Source organism: Littorina saxatilis, linkage group LG2 (assembly GCF_037325665.1).
Source record: "Littorina saxatilis isolate snail1 linkage group LG2, US_GU_Lsax_2.0, whole genome shotgun sequence".
Taxonomy (NCBI): Eukaryota; Metazoa; Mollusca; class Gastropoda; order Littorinimorpha; family Littorinidae; genus Littorina; species Littorina saxatilis.
Window position 1 is genome coordinate 30,610,071 of NC_090246.1, and position 8,291 is coordinate 30,618,361.

Sequence of the window (8,291 nt, forward strand, 5' to 3'; positions counted from 1 at the left end):
CCTTGATCTTTCTTTCAGAATAATTTTACAATAAAACTGAGAAAAACAATATTTATTCAGTAAAGAAAATAATTACAGAAAACTAATGCCATTGTGAGTTGCACATTCAGTAATTGCATCCAAGTTATGGTGCATACTGTGTCAAAAGGTTCTCCATCCTAAAATGCTAATCGCTGGTCATTAGGGGATCGAGTCGAACAAGGAACGTCAGTTCTCCGACTTCTCTCTAGTCTGGCGCCTGTTTTCTCTTTTTTGACAAATATCAGTTTAACTCAAACTGACCTGGAACTTGAAGATATGTAACCTAATGTGAGTTAGTATGAAAATATAATGTATTTCCCTCACACATATGTAGTTTTGGAAGAGTTATTTTCAATAGTTCAAGGTCAAGGTCACTTCAAAATATATATATTTCAACTAAGGACCCTGTGACCTTGACCTTGAAGTGAGGTCAAGTTGCCAAACATGTTTCTGAAGATCTTGTAACCATACACCATCAGGCCACAATTGGTGTTGATAGACTTAATAGTGTCCAAGAAAAATGATATACAATGTTAAAGGTTTCACAGACGGACGGGGGGGACGGACGCCCGGACGCCCGGAAGGACAGGCGGACGATGTCGGTGAGTATATACTAGACTCTCACTTTTGTAAGTATAATGTATTTCCCTCACACATATGTAGATTTGGAAGAGTTACCTTCCATAGGTCAAGGTTCAAACTATGTATACAATCCAACTTTAAAGGACCCTTGCGACCTTGACCTTGAAGCAAGGTCAACCAAACTGGTGTCCAAAGATAGGGCTTACATTGCCCTGTATAGCATACATAGCTAAGGTTGCCATTCTCGATAACTTCAGAAAAAAATGCGAAAATGTGAAAAATGGTCGTTTTTAAGACAACAATTACGGCCCCTGTGACCTTGAACTTGAAGTGAGGTCAAGTTGCCGCGTTAAAATTAATATTAAAAGTCCTACGGTTTTGAGCCATTAAGGACTTGAGTGTTTGTCCGCTTTCAAAAAGAGGAAAGAAAGAAACAAAAAATAAGGAGAGGAGGGCAGGGGGTGGGGTTGAGTTGATAATGCTCTGTGGAATTTGTTAAAATGAAAAGTAGTTAAGATGTTTCTTGGTAAGAATTATAAGTCTGTATTCTATATCTTGAATAACGGGCTTGTAATATTATTTTTTTTTTAATTCAAATCGAGTTAAAAAGTGGAACCTTTCAGGATCACCATCAAGTTGCCGCACATGTTTTTTGAGATCTTGTAACCATACACCATCAGGCCACATCAGGTGTTGATAGACTGAATAGTGTCCAAGAAATATCCAACGTTAAAGTTTTCCGGACGGACGGACGGACGGCGGGACGGACGGACGGACGACTCGGGTGAGTACATACTCACTTTTGCTTCGCATGTGAGTCAAAAATGGGGAGTAAAAATTTCGTGGAGGGAGTAATTTTTTCGTGCCTTGGGGAGTTCTTTTCTCGTACGTGCGAAATTTTTACTCCGGAGTAAATTTTTCGTGGAGTAAAAATTTTGTGTTACACCGGCTGTACCTTTTTCGGTGACGAGCAGTCACACCATTGGGATAGGAAGGTGCATTTGACGAGGAGTGGCACTGTCAAGTCCGCTTTTCTGATGCCGATAACCTCACCTTTCGTAATACTGAGACACACCACGCCTAAGATGAAAAGAAACGCGAAACGGGACACGAGGGTCCTTTTTCTTGGGCTGTGAATGAACTGTCAGTCTGGTGCCTATGTCGATATCAATGACAAATACAATTCTTTATTTTACGAGGGTAACAGAATAAGCATAGGTATACTTTTTTGCATCTGGCCCTCGTCCTAAAGAGGGACTAAATCTATTATATCGAGCAACCAAAGAAACGCGAATTATTTTTTCGATATTTTTATTTTAAAAAACGCCGCAGTTAATCCGAGTGTGACAATTTTCGGGATATAGATGCCCTATGCCGCAGTCATGTGTAACAAAGGCTCAAAGCTGTTGTGTGAATATTTTCCCATTGCTGCTGTCTCAACGCACGGGACAAGCAGTTTCCACGTGAAACACATGATGCGCGCTTACAGCACGTCACACTGCAAGCGGAGTAGGGGAAACCTCCGTCATGTGTGAGATGTGTTCACTGATGCATATCATAGAGGAATACCCGGCTTCGCCGGGGTGAATCGCGAGACAGAGACAGACAGCGGCGTGGCGGTTCACCACAATCACCTTTGAAGGCGAAGTCCTCTCTAACGGGATTGAGAATTTTAGAGCTTATTTCTAAGCTCTATATTAACTGTTATGGCTTCTCAAAGCCGCCAGACCACATCACAAACAGAACTCTACAATCCACAGGTTGGTTCACCACCAAAAACTGACATGTTACAATTCAACCACTCAGTCACTAAACTCTTACTTTCCCCCCTTAATTTTACATGCAGCACCAGCGCTTGGGCGGAAAACGAAATGATTAGGTAAATAAATCTCTCTTTATCCTCCCACCTCCCACTCTCTGTGTAAATCCCTAAACACACGGTTGGGCGTTTTGCCGAATTAGAAATGTTTGCTTCGTGCTTCATACACGGCTCACATCGACACGGGACAACGTAGGAGGTGTGTTAAACATTTTAAGAAAGAGGAATGATTTATAATTAATTTAATAATAGTAAAACCAGCGCCAAAAAATGACTGGATGGATGAAAGAAGGAATACATGAAAACATGAATAAATGAATTAATTAACAAAGGACAGATAAAAAGATAAAGATTAAAGAGAGACGTTGATTGTTTCTTTCTTTCTTTCTTTATTTGGTGTTTAACGTCGTTTTCAACCACGAAGGTTATATCGCGACGAGGGAAAGGGGGGAGATGGGATAGGGAAAAGGGGGGAGATGGGATAGAGCCACTTGTTAATTGTTTCTTGTTCAGAAAAGCACTAATCAAAAAATTGCTCCAGGGGCTTGCAACGTCTATATATATATACGACTAGTGTCTGTGTGTGTGTGTGTCTGTGTGTCTGTGTGTCTGTGTGTCTGTGCGCGATGCGCGGCCAAGGTTCTCGATGGATCTGTTTCAAATTTGGTGATCATATTCAGGTACACCCTGGACACAACCTGGTCGATGAGATATTTCAACACGTGCTCTCAGCGCGCTGCGCGGAACCGATTTTGGTTCCACCTCAGCTATTTTGGTTCCACCTCAGCTTACCCGGGCCCCCATACCGACACACCATAGCCGCTACACCACATCACAACGCCAAAGTTCTCGGTGGTTCTTTTTCAAATTTGGACACCGTATTCAGCTACACCCCGGACACAATATCATCGATGAGATATTTCAACACGTGCTCTCAGCGCGCAGCGCTAAACTCATGTTCGTTTTTGTGTTCATTTCACCATTATAAGTAACTCTTCCTTATCTTCTCCAGTGTTTGGCGTTTATCTCCCTTCCTTCGTGTGGCTTTCCCGTTCAGTTGTAAGTTACTATTTATTTTTAGAATGTCACTGCGCTGTCCAGAACGCTTCCCTTGCACCCGTAAGTTGTTCTTACTGTCAAAGTGAAAAGGTCGAATCAATTTATAGCCACGCGAAAAATACACTCTCACCTATCTCTATATATTTATAGATACAGATATGCATATATATATACGGCTTCTCTGTGTGTGTGTGTGTTTGTGTGTGTGTGTAGGCAAAAACCTATGTATTATAGAGTTCTGTTTGTGATGGGGTCTAGCGGCTTTTGTCTGTCTGCATGTTCTGGCATGTGAGAAGCCACAGCAGATAATATAGGGCTAAGAAATAAGCTCTAAAATTCTCAATCCCGTTTGACAGGACTTCGCCTTTCAAAGGTGATTGTGGTGAACCGCCACGCTGTCTGTCTCTGTCGCGCCGTTCACCCCAAATTCCCGTTTCTGAGAGTGACTATTTTTAGAATGTCACTGCGCTGTCCAGAACGCTTCCCTTGCACCCGTAAGTTGTTCTTACTGTCAAAGTGAAAAGGTCGAATCAATTTATAGCCACGCGAAAAATACACTCTCACCTATCTCTATATATTTATAGATACAGATATGCATATATATATACGGCTTCTCTGTGTGTGTGTGTGTTTGTGTGTGTGTGTAGGCAAAAACCTATGTATTATAGAGTTCTGTTTGTGATGGGGTCTAGCGGCTTTTGTCTGTCTGTCTAAAATTCTCAATCCCGTTTGACAGGACTTCGCCTGCAGAGGTGATTGTGATGAACCGCCACGCTGTCTGTCTCTGTCTCGCGATTCACCCCGGCGAAGCCGGGTATTCCTCTAGTAGTACAATATATGACCTTACTGGGAGAATGCAAGTTTCCAGCACAAAGGACTAAACATTTCTTACATACTGCTTGACTAAAATCTTTACAAACATTGACTATATTCTATACAAGAACCACTTAACAAGGGTAATAAGTGAAGAATTTTATGGGTGAGAAAAGGAAAGTAAAAGGACTTTGGGGAGGCAGAAATAAAGAAACAAGAAAAAGATCCTAATTAGGTTCACGGCATCGAGAGTGATGCGACCTTCTCTCAGAAGTTAGTAGAGAAGGTTCCCCCATCCACCACCCGGGGGACGCGCCTTTACGCCAATTAGGGGGCGCGAGGCATTGATTGTTTCGGTACGGGTTTTAGACAAAGATCAAGCAAAAAGAACGTGTTTTTTTTAAATATAGAAAAACACAGATTTACTGGTGACAAAAACGTAATAGGCTAACTAAAAAACCAAATTATGCCCCTAATGGCTTTGCCGTGAGGGCGTAAAACTTACATAGACTGAATTACTCATGATTGATATTTTCCATCAATGTCGAAATAATTCTTCGAAGTTGATTCCTCGCGCGTAATTTTAAGTTTCTTATACTGATCACAATTCGGCTTGGCGGCTTTTTTCACTACATACGCGGCTCATAAACATTATTTCAAATGTCATCGTCACAATACACTACAAAATGCACAATAGTATTGGTTTGATCAGTCAAGCCTACCAACACTCAGTCAGCTAAACCCTGGCTCGAGTCGGCGAGTTTTGCAAGACTTGGCAGGTATGATCCGCGCACATTATTATATACACGTCTAGGTAACACTGTTAACACAAGTTTCCTCAAGGTAACACTGCGGTGAACTGTGTCGTCAGGCTAAACAATTACATCTTGCTAGATAATCACATATATCACGGTTGACTTATTTGTAGAGCACAATGACTTAAATGCTCACAACAGCAAAATGGTATACCACACTTATAGGTTTCAGTTCCTATCGTTTTGTGGCTAACGTTTGATTATGTAGATGTGTTCCACTGCAAAATTCAAGCGTTGACTGAAGCTCTCAAGGTCATACGTCAAGGTCTCAAGGTGGGGTTTCGGGTAGCGTTTGCTGTACAGAATTCTGTACATGATTTTATCCCTATTTTTCAACCTCGTAGCCCCGTTGTTTCCAAGCATCGTCAACTGTAGTGTTGCTCCTAGGCCTATGTTTTTATCACCAGCGCTGGACTGATCGTGTAACCTCTGCGAACGCCAAGAAGAAGAAGGCCTACGTTTTTAATACACTGGTCCATATTTTTTTTCTGATTTGAAGCACTGTTGTGACCACTTGCTAGTCAGCCTGCTGTTCGATACACTTTTGACATGTTGGAGGCCCTCTGATCATTCACCCTGGGTCGTAATTATACTTCACATTCAACCACACACACTCGTCCGAACTAATTATCTACAAGTTATACAACCCTTTAAAGTATCCACATTAACAACCAATACAATGAATACATAATACATGAATGAATACTATTACAGTGCTTACTCACCATCATAATAAAAAATACTGCTATGCTAAACCATTCTTGAAAAATAGTTTACCTGCGCATTGGAGCGACAGAGCCTTCCGTCTTGCCTCTAAGATGTTAGTTTGGCAAGTGCTGTAACAACTTGTTTAACTGGCGACACAGTCGCAGCTCACCCCATACATTTGAACATTCATGCTTTTCACCTGTTGCACGTGAATATCTGGCGATGTGGTTCTGACTCTATACAGGTAAAATTACAGGCCCCAAAATCATGGTCCCACAGGACTGTGAATCCATACTGCTCTATTTAATGTATACTTTGCTCTATTTAATGTATACTTATTACAAATTAAAATATCAGTGATTTCTTCATTAATTAACTACTCATCATACATACATGTTCATATATATTATAAAACCCATAAATGTCATGTCTGACACTGCTCAAGAGATTAGTACTGCTCATGCATGCCGCCTCGGGGTTTCCGTGTTCGGCCTGCATGAAGTTCCCCAAGCATCCTCTGTGTAAAGGGAAGTCTCTTTGTTACGTCTGTAGCTCCACTGGATACGAGGCTTCTTGTAAAGTTCCTCTGCAGTTTGCTGTTCCAGCACTTTCAGTCATCAATATAGAATACTCCACCTGCAAAAATTCTAATACTCCTCATAATTATGAGTAAAATAACTTCTGATTCATAATGTAGATCTACACCAGAGAGCCGAAATTGTGTGACTCGACAACTGATGGGTAAACCTGATGAAATATCATCTGTATTTGGTACACACACACACACACACACACACACACACACACACACACACACACGCACATACACACTGACACACACTCACATACACACACACATCACACATACACACACACACACACACACACACACGCACATACACACTGACACACACTCACATACACACACACACATACACACACACACACACACACACACACATATCGGACACACACGCACGCACGCACACACTGCGAGCTTTGTTTGACAGAGATTTCTACAGCCACAACCTGTGCCCACAGTGCACCCGAACTAGATTAGTCACTTCCAAGACCAAGTCACCGAGGCATGCATATGTTGAGTAAATGCTTTGACCGTTCTGTGCACTGGATTTACTTATGTAGTAAGATCCAACAACGAGTTCAGTGGATATTTATAAGGCGCACAGGCACAGGAACTTTTACAAAAACGAAAGAGAGAGATCAAATCAAATCATATCAAATCAATTTCTTTTTTACGAGAGAGAGAGAGAGAGAGAGAGAGAGAGAGAGAGAGAGAGAGAGAGAGAGAGAGAGAGAGAGAGAGAGAGAGAGAGAGAGAGAGAGAGAGAGAGAGAGAGAGAGAGAGGTTTGTTGTTGTTTTATGATAATGTACATTTCAAGTACATGTAAAACTTGAATAAAACATTGTTTAAACTAAAGAGAGAGGGAGAAAAAGAAAGAGAGCGACAGACAGACAGTCAGAGAGACAGTTAGAGAGACAGACAGAGAGACAGATAGACAGACTAACAGACAGATAGAGGGAAAACGAAAAGAACACAAACGAAAGTGTTGAAAGAAAAATTGTATTAACGAAGATGGCGGTGTCAAAAATTCGTGTGACAAGAAAGAAAGCGTGATCGATTGAAGGAATGATAACTTATAACACTTTACTGTTTATTCATAATTTAGAATGGCAGGCATTATGAACAGTAAATCGTTGTTACCATTGTCATCGTCTCAGCAGCAGCAGAAGAAAGAAGACTGATTGTTGTTGTTGTTGTTGCATACCAGCGCTCATTGGTTAATAACAGGATATTCGATGATTATTTTCATTGGTCGACTGAAACGTTTTCCTCATTCCCAGACTTTTGAATGAAGTGGCAAACGGTTCTTCACTAATACCGAAAGTGAAAACTCCCGTGGGTAGCTTCCCTTTGCCGCACAATATTTACATATGTTTTAGACCAATGAGCGCTGGTATGCATATTCGGTGCGGATGCATAATTAGACGCCGTGTGGATGATCGGCTCGCAAACGAAGATTCGTCCAAATGATGGTTAAAAACAACCTGCAGCGAACGAAAGCTGAAAACTAAAGGTGCATATAGTTCAAACAATCATTCAACTGTATTTATTTGACCTTACACAGACTGTAGGAAGAGGCAAACCGTCTTGAACAATATTTTCCCCCAGGAAGCGACTCCAAGAACACAGAAGACTCGAAGGTGAGTGACGTACCTTGTAGTCTTTCTGTGATATGTCTATCTCTCAAACGCATGCTCGCAGACACACACGTAAGCACGCACACACACACACACACTGGCACACACCGTGCCACCATGTACCAGGACCGGACTGACCAAGTTCGTTTGAGGGGGGGTTCCAACCCGGCTGAAGGCAGGGGTCCAGGGGCCGCCGAGGCTCCCAGAAGCTGAGAAAAGTTTGCATTTGTGAGGTCATTTTTTGGTCTTTCCT